The sequence below is a fragment of the Egretta garzetta genome, unplaced genomic scaffold (genome assembly GCF_000687185.1).
Source record: "Egretta garzetta isolate BGI_Z169 unplaced genomic scaffold, ASM68718v1 scaffold246, whole genome shotgun sequence".
In the NCBI taxonomy this organism is placed as follows: Eukaryota; Metazoa; Chordata; class Aves; order Pelecaniformes; family Ardeidae; genus Egretta; species Egretta garzetta.
In genome coordinates this window covers 1,133,621-1,148,257 of record NW_009259976.1, presented here as the reverse complement: position 1 = coordinate 1,148,257, position 14,637 = coordinate 1,133,621, and the positions used below count along the sequence as shown (strand labels likewise).

Genomic DNA, 14,637 nt, shown 5'->3' with positions numbered 1-14,637 from the left:
TGGCTTGGCCTTGGCCAGCGGCGGACACAGGGAAAACTTCTAGCAGCTTCCCACAGAAGCCACTCCTGTAGCCCCCCCCACTACCAAGACCTTGCCACAGAAACCCAACACATCCACTTAAGCCTGTAGACATGAGAACATATTTACATAGACGTCCAACACTTGCACGCTTTTCTCTCTGCCCAAAGCTGTTTTATTGGCTCTTATGGAATAACATTCCTACTTAGCCATGCAAGGAGGCACACAGGCTACGAAATCGACTTTCACTGCTGGTTTGGATTCTTCTGCTAATTCATACGGTTTTTAATTCCATGCCCTTTAGGTCTATAATAAATATCACCCTTGATAAGTCAGAGCAAGAATTAAGCTAATATTGAAAGAATCTGTCGGACTACTTATTTATTGTTTTAATTTTATGACTGTCTTGATGTAAATCCTATCAGACATTGGCTAGGTCTAAACAGAAATCACTAAATCATCCAATGTACTAATTCAATGGAAAAGCAGAAAAAGCAGTACATTAAGTATGTTACAAATGAAGTCATTAAATCATTCATTACTCACTGGTTTTGAAATGTTTTTTGTTGAGTAATGAATAAAACAAAACCCTATCCAATAACACAACATATATTTTTAAGAACGTTTACTATGTCACATGCTGGACTTACCTTCCACACAATGGAAGCTTTCATTTATTAGCACTTAGATAAAACTTACCTAACATTTTCCATGCTGTTAAACATGTCTTTGTTAAACACTTAGCTGAAGAAATATAATTGCATTCGTAGTCAGGAAGAATTTACTTTGTGCGAGTGTGGAATTTACTTTCATTGTGGACACTCTGCATAAGAATCTGATCCACAACTTGCAATCATCTTTATCTCCTTCTAGGTTCACTAAGAGCTGAACGCATGTATCAGCTCACAGGATCAGACCCAGAGCCAGACTTGGAAAATCGTTAAGAATTTTCATTTTGTTACGCTTTAATGCAGTAAACCCCCAATATTTTCATTTGGAAAACAAAAATACCACTCACCTAGGGGAAAATTTTCTTTGCAAAGGTGCAATTGTGCCAATTCAACTGAATTCAGTTACAGAAGATATTTCTGATTAGCCAGCTTGCCATCCTATGAACCCAACAAGGAGCAAAGGGCTGAGGAAGGAAAATAGATAAGGCTGCAGGTTGCATTTTAAATGCTCAGCTGCTATAGCTATTGATACTAAGAATGCCCTTTCGATGGGGTCAGCGTTTATGAAAACTCCGTAGTCACATTTATACACCAGCCAAAGCTGAACTGCATTGGTAACATTTAATCCCTGGGGGAAGTGTCTTTTCTCTTGAAGGCTTTCATGATACTGAAAAAACACAATGTTAACACAGGAGGGAGGGAGGAAGGACCCTTCAAAATGCCAGAGCTTTTTTCATAAGCCTCTTTTTTCTACCTAACACAAACTGTGGCCAATCCCTGTTCCAGCTGGACAAAGGGGAAACCCCCAACAGGAGACTCAACTTTCATCTTTAAAGAAGAAAAAATAGAAAAAGAGGAAAAAAGCACCTAGAAACTTTATCTTTGTAATCAAATGAGGAAAACTATTCTGTGATCTATTAATACCTCAGTCCTCCTGGAGAGAGGATAAAAAGTTATTGAAGCTCTTTCAAAACTTCTCTTTCGCTGTTGTGCTGGGGATCATGTGCTCCAATTTCACTGGCAGTCCCTTCAGAGGAAAAAGGAAAGCTCATCCTATCGTGTCCTTGATGGCGTGCTGTTCTCAGAAGGAAGGGACGGCACAGGATTCCAGTCTTAAGATACAGACCCAGATTTTCTGCTTTCCAGATAATACTGGGACACACGCTTTCAAAAACGGACTTAATTGTGGGAGAATCCTTCCAGTGGGAAGCACCCTGCAGTGACAATATCTTTTAGGACTCTGGGACAGAACATGACAGGGGTTACAAGGCACAGGTAATCCCTGTCATATTAATGGCCTTCACGAAGGCTAGTGGTGGCACGAGCTACAGCATTACTCAGTGCAGCTGTCGCTATGGGCCGCGCTGACCCCAGAGCAGTGGCAGAGGAGAGGAGGTAACACTGAAGAGGAGACAGCTACAGCAGCAAGGCTGGGAACTCCCCATCTAAAACACTCTTGAGGTTGCTCTGGTTTACACTAGCTCCTGTCCTCAGCCTGAACAACCTTAGCTGCTCACGTGTCGTGTACTTGAGACCGTTGACCACCTCGGTGGCCCTTTGCGGGACTTGGTTTGTCAATGTCTGCCTTCTACTGTCAAAAATCAAAGTATTTGATTGAGCCTACCTTCCTGTGAAAAGGTATTTTACGTTGGAAAAACCCCCAAATTCCGCTTTTCATTTTCATACAACGGATGCTTCTGTATTTGAAAACCGTTTGGCCCTTATGAGGGATTCCATTCTTTTCCGCTGCAATGGGGTGCCTTTAGGCTCTGACTCTAAATTCAGAATAACGTAGGAGCTGCGGCTGTGTTTCCTCCAATTTATATCCTTGCACTGTCCACTATTTTTACATCACATTAATGTTTGGTTCCATATCACCTTAACTATGTAACAAAATGCTAGCACTGTAATTTGCTACTTCTACAACTGCTATTCATCCAACTGCTTTTACTTCAGTATAAAAATAGCTTCTTCCTGAACAACCTCAACCTAGCTAGCGTTTCTGGTAATTTTATTGACTACTGCGAAGTTACCCAAAGACAAATCTAGCTCTCTGAGTTAAATTTCAAACAAGAATTGTGTGCTGCTTTGATCTGGAGGCAGTCGTCTGGAAGTGAGTTAAAAATCAGTGTTTTGCTAACCCACAGAAAAAAACCTCAAATAGCAAGAGATGAAATATGGGGACTAAGCCTTAAACAACTTACAGTAACAGAAGGGTTAGTGCTGTAAGATGGATCAAGAGCACTCTGGTCCTTTCAAGCATCCAGTACCAGTTCATTGAGAAAACAGTCCCATGCCCAATAAAGAATATTTCTCTGATAACAAGCCAATGGAGGAAGATTTTTCTTATCCATTAAAGACTGGGCTTACATACCAAAGCAGAAAGATTTCATTCATACGCCAGTCTAATCTTCTTACAAACCCACTGGAGCTCTTCTGCTCAGGAGATTCTCATGTCACTGATTATTTATGCACTTTTGTCATAAAAGATTTCCTTTTAACTGTTTTGAGTGGGGTGCCTTCTAATTGCATTGGATGTTCTTGTTATGTCTGCAAATCAGTAAGTACGAGCATGCAGCCAGCCTTCTCTGCACTATTCATTATTTTTACATCCCGCTATCATGTCACCTGTCATCTGTTTCCTCCCCAATCTAAGCAGTTCTAATGCATTTCATTCATCCTCATGTCTCGTGCATTTTCACACCTCAGACACCTTCTGCTGCCTGGATATTTTTTTCCTGATGTTTGTCAAGATGCAAGGACCAGCCACGAACACATCTTCTCGTAAGGGGGACAGGCCCACAATTTATACAATAGCGTCATGGAATTTGCAGCCGCGTGCAACCATGGTTCCCTTCATTTCCTTTAATGAGAAGAAGGAACAATCACATGGATAGGAAATTAAATCAAACTGCAAGATACATGACTTCAGCTGAGAAACAGTTGTCCTTAAGGGCTGCCGGTAAGTTGAAAAGACTACTCCCTCCTACACCAGCAGAACTACCTACACATACAAGTACTTGCAGTGTTATGTAGCATCCTTCTTTATGTAAAAGTCATAAATTACAGCAATCCTACTACCCAGGCCATCAACAACAATTTGTTCCTAAAGTTACTCGGTATATTTAAAATTCATCAACATCTGCAAGAACTACAAAATACTCCTTTCTGATAGGCATTTGTCCCTCTTCAGCCATGTTCCCCAGCAGATTTTATTGTTGTCATTGCTCTTCTTCCCCGCAATGAGTTTAGCTCATTCTAAAATAAGGCTTAAGGGCTTGTAGGTTGCACAGGAGCTGAATTTCACAAGGGATTATATATTTTCATTATCAGCACAGTCACTTTATTCTGTCTGAGATTCTTTCAAAAATCCTGGCAACTTGCTGCAATTTACAGGCTCATATTGCTCCAACCTCCTTCCTTCTCAAACACATTTAAGCTTTATTACCCCTCCCAGAGCTACTGTTTGCAGGTATCTTTCTGATAGATGGCACATCCATACTACAGACAGCAGAGTAGTGCAGAGGTGTCTCAGCTAGCATTATTACACCTAGGTTTGGAGCAGAAGCAATCCAGCTGCAACAGCATGGTCCCCGATCTGGGACAATTTACCCTACTTCTTCATAGGTAGATCAACCTACGCATACCACGGTCTTTGGTGGCTAGGCTATTTCCAGAATAAGGCAACTCATTTAAACCTGGCTGAGGTACCCGAGGGACTCAGAAGCTGATTGAATTGGATCTCCCACGAGCAAATCAGTTAGCTGTTCTCAAATATCCAAGACATCCTTAATGTCTCCCTGCTTTGATAGCTTACAAAATTTCAGCGGCTTTTTGTATTTTCATCAGTCTTAGTAACACCACATGTACGTATTTAGACACTCATTCTTCACAGCCCCTGTCGCGCTCTCCCTGCTGTCAGCAGACATCACAGGTGAGACGTCAATCTTGTTGAAGTCAATAGCGAACTGCTGCTGACTTCTCTGGGGCCCACGTTTACCAGATCTCACAGCTTTTCCCTGAGAAACTAATGGGAGATAAGAAAACATGGGTATGAAGCAGGTTTGAAAGTCAAGGCATCCAAGAAATCTCCAAACCCTTGCAGCAGGCTGATACCAGAGGTGAAATCGGACACAAACAGCGATGCTCCTGCAGCCCAGCGCCCTCAGCGGCACGGCCACCTGCAGCCACATTGCCTTGGAGGAACGAACCAGCTCTGCGGACTCTCACCCAGCATCCTCAGAGCCCGCAACCAGCAGGAGAGTCATGGGGAGGGCTGACACTCATTAATGCAGAGGCTATGATTTCCATTGGCCCCATGGAAATTTTACCCAGGAAATTTTTGTTGCTATTTGTGGCAGCCAACATGACTCAGCTTTTTCTGTAAGAGCAAGACAGACGGTGCTTTTGAAGACGGCACATGCTGCCTCTTCTTAAGTCCCCTTTTCAGGGAAATTTTAAAAATGGACCAAGCTGGCACCTGCAGGTCAAACTCCACAGTTCCTTCAAAATCCAGGGAAACTAAAGCATGCCACACACAGAGTTACTACAATTTTCCAGGCTGGCACCTAGTCCTGTCAGTCAAAGCCACTCTCACAGCACAGAAGTAGATTTCTTTCCCCTCCATTCCTCTCTAATGTTACTGAAATACAAATAGATGGAACTGTGATTTTTCACATCTGGTGTTGTGTCCTTGTCTAAGCGCTGAACTTTGGCTTCTTTCAGAATATGTGTCTTCAGTAAAAATACACTACAACTGTGCTGGAGCTTTCTTCATCATTCAAGCAAAAGTTAGCAGCTGTTACAGCCTGCTACACACACACTGACCTACTTCATGCCACTTACCACAGGGAAAGGTTCATTCACACCCTGTGTTTGCTTTATGAAATAGCCTCAAATTCTTTTGCCAACAGTTTTGAACAAGCCAGTCTTTCTTCCACAGTTGCACATTTTAGCTTAAGAAAGTACCTATGCTTCAAAACTTTTACAACGCAGGGGAGACACTAGGGGACACAAGAAACTGCAATGCTCAAAACCCTCTCTGATCCTTCTAGCATTACCTGTTCCACAAGACATCTAAGTTTCATTATGTGCAACACAGAATGTGACAGCTTTGTTGGGAAAAATATATATAAAGGGGCATGATTCCAGACTTACTGAAAATAGGTACATTTTCAGAAGGCCCTTTGAGAGCTTTGGAACATGAGGTTTGCTTTCCAGGAGCCTGAGATCCAGATGCACCGAACGTGCAAGTGCCTACATCCAGCTGACTTCAGGAGCACAAATGCCATCGCTGACCTAAGCTGACAGTAAAGTCACTTTGGAATATTTTACTCAAGATCTCAAACCTAATTATTCCTTCACAACATCATCTGCTTCCAAGCAAGCGATGTACACAATTCATTTACCTACACCGAAGTTTTTCAAAACCAGTACATCAAATAGAAAAATCACTTAGCTTAGATGCTATTACTAACACAACGGCTTGATGAATTCCGCAAAGGAAAAAATAAAAAAGTTTTGGCAACTTTTTCATAAATTTAAATAACTTTTTGAGAAAATGTGTTTATGATCATATGGGAATCATAAAAATAAATACATAAATAAAGCTTTGGCTTATAAATAAATTAAATTTAAATCGACAAATAATATTTAGGGATCATAAATAAATAAATAAAATCCTAAAGCTTAGGTTTCAGTTGAAATTTGCTCTAAGCTTTTTTGGGTTTCCTTCTTTGCATAAGACCCAGGAGATGTGGACCCATGTGGATGGGAACAAGCTTTACATGACTCCCCATGATCCGAAAACACCATGTTTTATTCAGTGTAATAAATACTGGCAGTATTAATGTTTTGCCTGCTAGACACATTTACAATACTACAAGGATTTTATGAAATCATATCACTTTTGCCTAACCGATGATGCTTAACGTTCTGTCTCAAAACCACGTTATTTTATATTCCTCGAGTTTCCCTCATAGCCAATGATTTTTCCTCTTCATTGTTGCCAGTTCAATCTGTGAATTTAATTCGTTCCAGCTACTATACTGACACACTTCATTTTAATTTTACAGGTATGTGTAAAGAATTATTGGTTGGAAGTAGTTTGGCATACAAGCGTGTGAAAGCATTCAGTGAAATGCTACGGGTATTCAGGAGAGAAACACAGCCAGATACCAGCTTTTCCTCTGTATGACCTGAGGGATCACAATTTAGCCAGCATCTACTAGAAGGACATTTTGAAAGATGATGTTGAAAGTTGACAGACTGATACTCTGACACAGCACCTCCCACGGTAAGATAAAGCAGCACCTGTGTATGTGGTAGAAAACCAAACCGCTCATGCCTTGTATGTGGTTCTTTTTGTTTATTAATTTTAACATCTGCTGTCTGTCTGTTCTCCTTTTTCTCAGGGACGCATCAACCTAGTCTGGCTTGGTCTTTGTGAGACCCAAACCACGACCTCTTTTTAATTAGGTTCCTGCTTCTCATGCTGCAGATTTCTTTACACCTCAGTTTCTACCTGAACTGGCTGCTACAGCTGCACAGCTGATGTCTGCGTCAGGAGGCTGCCGTGGCAGACACTTGTACAGGTGGTAACATTCTGGCTTGCCGAACAAAATCTCACCCTACGTTACTTCAAGTGCACCTCTTTGGCTCAACTTTTTGCTCATTTGCTCATTGACAGGAGCATTTTAATTAAGATGTGAGGGGAAAAAAGAGCAAGGCCAACGCTGTGTGCATTGAAAACACTAACTGCAGCTTCCAGGCTGGGAAATCTGGCACCTCCAAGGCTTCTGATACCATATGTTGTACATGCTAAAGAAACAAAGTTCATTAATTATGTTGAGCCCCTGGTAGCTGGGCCCTTAACACTCCATGGGTCTGCAATGTTCCAGCCTCATATTTTACTAAAACTAATAGGACTGCATAAAGTCCAGGCCGTTTCCCTTGTCTTTTTGTTAGCTAAAGCTAGAGTTTCCCCGTCTTTCCTCCTCTCTACATCCTTTTTGCCCACATGCCCTCTGTCCATTTTGACATTTGTACAATTTATCTCACAAATGAAGACCTGTTCTTGAACACCATCTTTGGATGTTATCACAACTCCACTTATCTCCTCAGCCTGGACAAGAGAACCCCACTCTCCCTTCTGTGGAGTTCCTGATGGAGGGAGGGAACCCCATTGAACTGAACTGCCATCCTAAGCCCGATCAAAGACTTCCCCACATGCAAGCAAACACTCAGTAAAAGCTGCGCAGGATGAATCCGTGATGGCGGATGGTGTGATACCAAGTCTTTGTCCACGTGGGGTTGGTATGCAGAGTCTAAGCCTGGCATTCCCACAGGAACACAGGGAGAACATTCAACTCCCTGAGAATGAATAGCTCAACAAATGAGTTATTAAGAATTTAACTATACAAGTCCCAAGAGAAAACCATTGAAGTCTATTAAAAATGAAATTGAAATTGCTCCTTTATACGGAAAAGACACTAAGTGCCAATGTTGCAGGACCTCCCCAGCTTAGGAGAACATGGAAAGTTTCTATTCCAGGAAGCCTGAGACAGCCCTACTGAAAGAAGAATCCCCTCCACCTTCAGGGGAAAGTGCCAGACTTGGAGCAATGCCCCTTGAAGTAATCCACCAATATCAGCAACTTCTTCTGGGTTTAAACTGATGTTACTAACATCAAAATCTGGCCCACAGTAAGCCACAGTTTAAGCAGGTTAGGACGCAGATCAACTTCTCTGATTCTGGAAGTAGTGCTTGCTGGCCAGGCCAATCCACTTGTGGTTACTACTGTGTGTCAGCCTTGGGAGATGCCAGACATTTTGGGGCTGAAAGTGTTGATGATGCCAAGTGCACTGTGTACTGCCTGGTCCCTGGCGCACTGCTTGGTATGTAGGCATCCACAGAGGTACACAAAAACCTAGCCCACGCCTTGAAGACAGCTTTTCTGTAGAAACAGAATGAAAACACCTACACTATACACGGCGCTTCTCTCCAGCTAGTGTTTTCCGGGAGAATGCATCATTCACATACAGGCACTGTACTTACTTTTCCAACCTCTACTTTTTCTTTCACCTCAAAATAGTTCTGCTTGAAAATGGTCTGATATGCATTCTGCCACTACAGTGAAGATCAAGACAAGTGCTCTCTGTGTAGTGGATTTCATGCCCTCTGTGTCACTGTTAATGCCTTTCTCTCTTGAACTAACCACCTTTGGGACTCAAGGATCATCTTGGGGTTTGCTTTGCCTTTGGCGTGGCTCAGGCTGTGATGGACTTCAGTATCTTACAACAGCTTCCTGAACAAGACACCTCGGTCCTCTGACAAAGTTCCTTCTCTGTCCATTTTAAAGAATGCAAATTGAAGAGCGCAGTGTCCTATTGTGTATTTTTCAGGAACTATGTGCAGACATTTCCAGCAAGTGCTCTTAATGGAAGCTTCTTTGCCAAGTATTGCCTCCTTCCCTAGTTGTGGTTTTCAGAAAGCACATTTGTTCCCAGCGGGGAACAGCAGAGCAGAACTTTCAGTCCTGTACACTTAATCACTGTATCCCTTGGTAAACGAACTAGAAGGGCTTCTTTTTGCCCCATAGGGTCTACACATGTACACTTTTAGTACTCAGTACTCAGGAGGGTAAGATACAGTGGAATTCAGATCAATATTATTGTGATAGCACTAGACGCAGCAAGTTAAAACCAAAGGCCAAAGAGATTTAGGTGCAACAGAATCACTTAAAAAAACACACGGAGAGCATGATGGAGCAAGGGACAGAGAGGTTAAAATTGTGAAATGATCAGAATACAGGAAGCAGAAAAAAATTAAGCTCCCATCCAGATTCCAGAGCAGACTTTAAAACGGCCTGTGCTGCTAAACAAAAGATAGCCATTTATTTATTTACCCAACTCATATTGATTTGGAAAACTATCAAGGGTATTGCAAAATAAAAAAAGCATTAGAAAAACCTACATTTTGATTAGCTTGTGCTGTCATAATTTGCAGAAGCGCATTGACATTATGTGTGATGGGACTCAATAAACAAAATTAATATAACATGGCTACCACTCAACATTTCCATAACGTTTTATGCCTTCACACTGCTTTGCAATATAAACTTAATAAATTAATCTCCATAAGGTAGGCAAATCTGATTAGCCCTATTTTACAGATGAGTTAACTGAGGCTTGGCAGGAGTGATGGCACCCAAAGTAGCACAGAGAGTTGAGGGGAAACAATTAGCAGAGCAGTTTGGGGCCACAGAGACCTTGCCATTCCTTCTGGCCAATTATTGTGCAGGACTCCCTCATTCCTACTGCAGTGCAAATTTTAGAGATATGCCCATCTGTCTGTTAGCATTTCCATGTTCCCTCAAAGCATTATTAATAAAGAAACACACACACACACACAATCTGACTGAGGGACCTGGTTTCTACTGCACAAACCCCCACCAGACCCTGCAACCCTCTAGCTTAGACTGCCAAATTCACCTGGACAGAAGAAGAGGTCTCCTGACTTGCTCCGGCCAGCAGAAATCTAGGCAGTCCCAAAGACACATAAAAAGGAATAATCCTCAGACGAGAAGAGACATGGTACTGGCAGCAACCCATCTCCTGCAGACCTTCCTCCCATCAGACATCACAGTGGGCCATGGCTTCCTTCACTGGAGGCACTTACATGCGTTCCCCTCTCACTGCTCGACTCTCCCATTGAAAAGCATGTTTGAAACAATGACAGCTGCATTGCCAGTCTTCCACCCAACCGCTGCAGAGCCACTGCTTTCTGGATTCACAAAGGTGTTTCAGTTTTCCCTGAAAGATTTACTTTGCCATTGGCGCTTATTTTGACTGAATATCCTGTCACATCAGTTCAGTGGAAAGAAGAAGAGAGGATTCCTCTTAGCAATGGCTTTTTCTATTATGCTAGAACAGCTGTCGAGGGGAAGCTACATCCAAAGAGAAAAAGGGGGGTCTTTCTAACAACCATGCAAAACACCTAAATTAGTAGTGATGTAGAATGACTTGCCCCCATCCAAATAGACATTTCCAGATTTGCACCTTTTTCTACAGGTACTAAAATTCTCTACAAGCCTTCAGGATATAAAAATGTCAACCACTATTACTTTAGTCCAAAAATGTGACAGAAGTGCCAGTCAAGAAGTAGAAGTAAAAAAAAACCTGTAAAGAATAGGGTTTGTGAACAAGCACGACATAGACAAATACAACCTGAGTGCGCCTTGCAAAACTGGCTTGTCTGCTGGCCGAACCACACAAACTATAGCAGGTGGGTAGTCAAGTAAGCACATAACTATCTGCAGCACCATCATTCAGAAAAGCAAACAAGAAACAGCAACATGGTCCTGAATTTTGTTTTTCTGTCCTTTTTCCCCCTCCTAAAATTGACTGCATTCAGTTACACCACCACCTTTTCCACTTGCTGCACTGGAGGCAGGCAAAATGTGTGTTGCACACTAGTGCAGTAAAGGTGACTTCTAAGAGCACAAGAACACTAAAACGTTTGTTTTGCTTATATTTTCCTCTACTTGTGCCCCAGGTCATCTGGTTTTGTGACATTTTAATGGCAGTCACATAAGACTGGGGCTTTATCTATGTCCCCAAGGCAGAAAATGGAAAGAAGTGGATCCAAAAGCTTCCTTCATCTGAAGGACCCCTGCTTTAGGTAGAGCAGGCAATTTACTGGAGAACTGATAGAACTTGTGGACAGAGGAATGGAGTATTTGTACATGCAATAGGTATAGAATACCAATATAAAACCTAAGCTTACTTCCACCCGATCTCCTCTCTATTTAGATTTGACTGCTGACATTGGTACAAAACAGTATCTATTTGACAAACACCATATATTTGGTCATGGAATCTCCCTGGAATGATCCTAAATGGAGAAAAAGTGGAATGTTACAACTGCTGATACACTTCATACATACACCCAGACAAATATACATTAGCCTAGAGCAGACAACCACCACTGTTGTTTTTTGAACATGTTAAAATCTAAAGTAGGAGCTTAGGGGTAATCTGAAATCATGGTATACAATATGTATTACAAAATTCCCTTCTAGTATCTTCAATATGAAAAAGTCAGAACTGAAAAGTTGTATCACGGATAGAGTGGAATACAGACAGACTGGGCCATTTACTGCACACTTGAAGCAAAGGTCACTGCAAACCAGAATTTACTTCATCAGAGCCCAAAGTGAACAAGTATAAGCGGCTGGGACTAGCAAAGCAATGGAAAAAAGAACAGATTGGATCAACTACCCTCCTGGGAAAGAGCTTACCTCGAAATATCTCATTTTCTGGAAGCGCTCTGGTCTGGAAAGAAACTCAGACCTAGGAGACCAAACCACCACTCATATGGCAGCCTGCTGAAAAAGAACTTACCCATTGACCTTAGGTCAATCATCTCAATAGAGAAGCAAAGGCAGTCTGAGTCTACAGCTGCTATTCAGCTACATGAGCTACTGCCAAAGAGGTTTAGGGAGACACTTTGCTTGTCTGTCACATTTTTTTAATTGCATGAAGAGATTAGTCCAATTCAGAGGACCAGGAACAGGTTTGTTAGGTGTCAGGCCAGTCCAGTTATTCTTCTATCTTTCTGCAAACTTTGGAATCTGCACTCCTCATTTTTTTCAGAGCATGGTTCAAGCTAATCTCTAGGACATTCCTTTTGCTCCTCTATAGTCCCACATAATATTAAGGGCCTTGTTTATTTATTTACTTTGATTTTAATCTGTCCCTGGAAGCCAAGAGCAGTTCCCAGATGATCAGCTGAGAGGCATGACTGCCCCTCAAGATGCTGGAAGAAGGGCTGGTTTGGTTTTTCTACATGATGAAACACAAAAAAGAATAAAGGTCTGAAGTTTGCCTGTTAGGATAATCTTTTCTTGAGGAGCTTACAGCATTAAGGACACACTTGCTCAAACAGCATTTCAAATGTCTATTCACAACCTGCAGCAATTGTTAAAATTCTAAATCAATTTATGACTTAAAGCTATAGCAAGCAGAAATGGCTTTACTGAACTGAAGACAACTCAAACCAGCCTGCTCTTCCCTCCAGCCTAAAATAAACTTACCCTGTAGCACATTGGTAGACTGGAAAGGTGCTGCCAGATGACTTAAAAGAAAACAAACCCAAACCAGTGCTTACTGCTTTCTTGAATCTTTTGATGCAGGCCTTACTTGACGCGAGACGTGCTTTATGTCTTCAAAGCGGCAGTGCAAACCAAGTAATTAATCCTCACAATGTGGGACCAGTCAGTAGTATCACTCTGAGACAGACAGGTTGACATTAAAACTCAGAACTATCTCAGTGCCTCAAATGGCATCTTGGGCCCTTCTGTCCATGTCTTAAAGGCTTTAAAATCACATGCTCTTGTTTCACATGTAATAAAGTTATTTGATTTTGTGTTTTAAAAGCAGCTCTAAAAATCTCTGATTGGGCTTTGAAAGAGAGAGTGGACTCCTTTCTTCTTTTTGTACATCCATCCTGCTAATCAAAGGTATGGATTGCTAGTTTGTTTTCAGACTATGTTCTCAGCACAACTGGACCCGCACAACTTTTGGTACTTAGCAGTCTTCAACACCAGGCCACTTATTTCTGAAGGCTGAAAATTGCAACTGACAGTTTATTGTAAACAAGAAATTTGTGCCAAGCAATTATGGGATGAACTTTTCTCCTTTTAACTCACGACAGGTTGTGGGGTTTTTTTCGCTCCCTTCAGGCAAAGTGTTAAAGTGCTGCTCTGCTCCTACCACCAACTCTGAAGTGACACTGCAGGATTCCAGTTTTGATTCCATCATTTTATTAATTTTTCAGTTTGCAAAGAAAGACATTTTGCTAAATGCCAGGCTCCTCCTGGAGTCTCTTCAACATTTGTGTTACCTTTTCACATATCTTTCCCAACAATCCTGCTGCCAGGGGATGGTACCGCTGACAGAGACTCCAGCTCATCGTCTCATAGCTGTGCCATCCCTGCAGCACTCGCCAGATCCAAACTAAATTCACTGCAATATCAAGCCTGGGCCAATCCACCGATGAGGAAAGTGTTGCTTTCAGACAGCTCAATACCAAGCCAGGCCAGGGAAAAGAGCTGCAGAAGTGGCTGAGTGAGCACATACTGCACTGGAAGAGAAAGCATAAAATTCTAAAGCAGTAAATTCTGCAGAAAACTAAGACTGACACGGTATCTCCGGATTGACTGCAGGGAAGGGAGAACAAAGCCAAGGACTCAATCCAAGAGAAACTGCTGCAGAAGGTGCTGAAACAGGGCCCTTGGGGAATTTAGAAAATTTCCTACAGTTCTGCCTGGACCATCTTTCCCTGAACTTGTGGCTTCTGGCTCTTCACTCTGTGCTCTCTTCACCTCACCTTCACTCTGCTGCAGAGTGCTTTAAGTCATTTCAGTGTTTGTCTTCTTCTCATGTGCTTGGTCTTTTTCAAGCACACTTTCTTTTTGCAACAACTACTACCATAATGGGGCCCTGCTCTCAGTTGCTCTTCAGGCATTACGGTGTTATGTGTAGACACTCATCAACATGGGTACTGATAACATAATTTTTACAAATGGATTTGTAAGTGTTAAAGCCACAAAGAATGGCATAAATTAAAAGATAGTGCTAAATGCTAAAGATCGTCTCATGTCAGCCAGGGTGTTGGCCAAGATGTTCCTGGACTGTACCTTCTCTGGGTATTGCTTGTGCAACCGAGCATATGCTGAAACAAAAGGGAGCATCCCGGGATGAGGCTCCTTGGAAAGGTAGCGGTGCACATGCAGTTTGGTAGGCCTGTTCATTGTGGGGGACAGCCTCGTTTGAAAGAGACCTTTTCTTTCATCCTGTTTCTTGCTTTAGGTTAAAGACTGTTAAATGGTGTCCCAAATACCTGCTCAGATTCCCTCACCCTACTGCAGAGTGCGGGAAAGAGGCAC

At 42.1% G+C, this 14,637-nt stretch overlaps 1 protein-coding gene across 1 annotated transcript in view; it reads right to left on the bottom strand.

The window, feature by feature from the left end:
* Nucleotides 1-14,637, bottom strand: part of FARS2 (phenylalanyl-tRNA synthetase 2, mitochondrial) — a 250,347-nt gene that overhangs the window by 24,806 nt on the left and 210,904 nt on the right. The window lies entirely within an intron of this gene.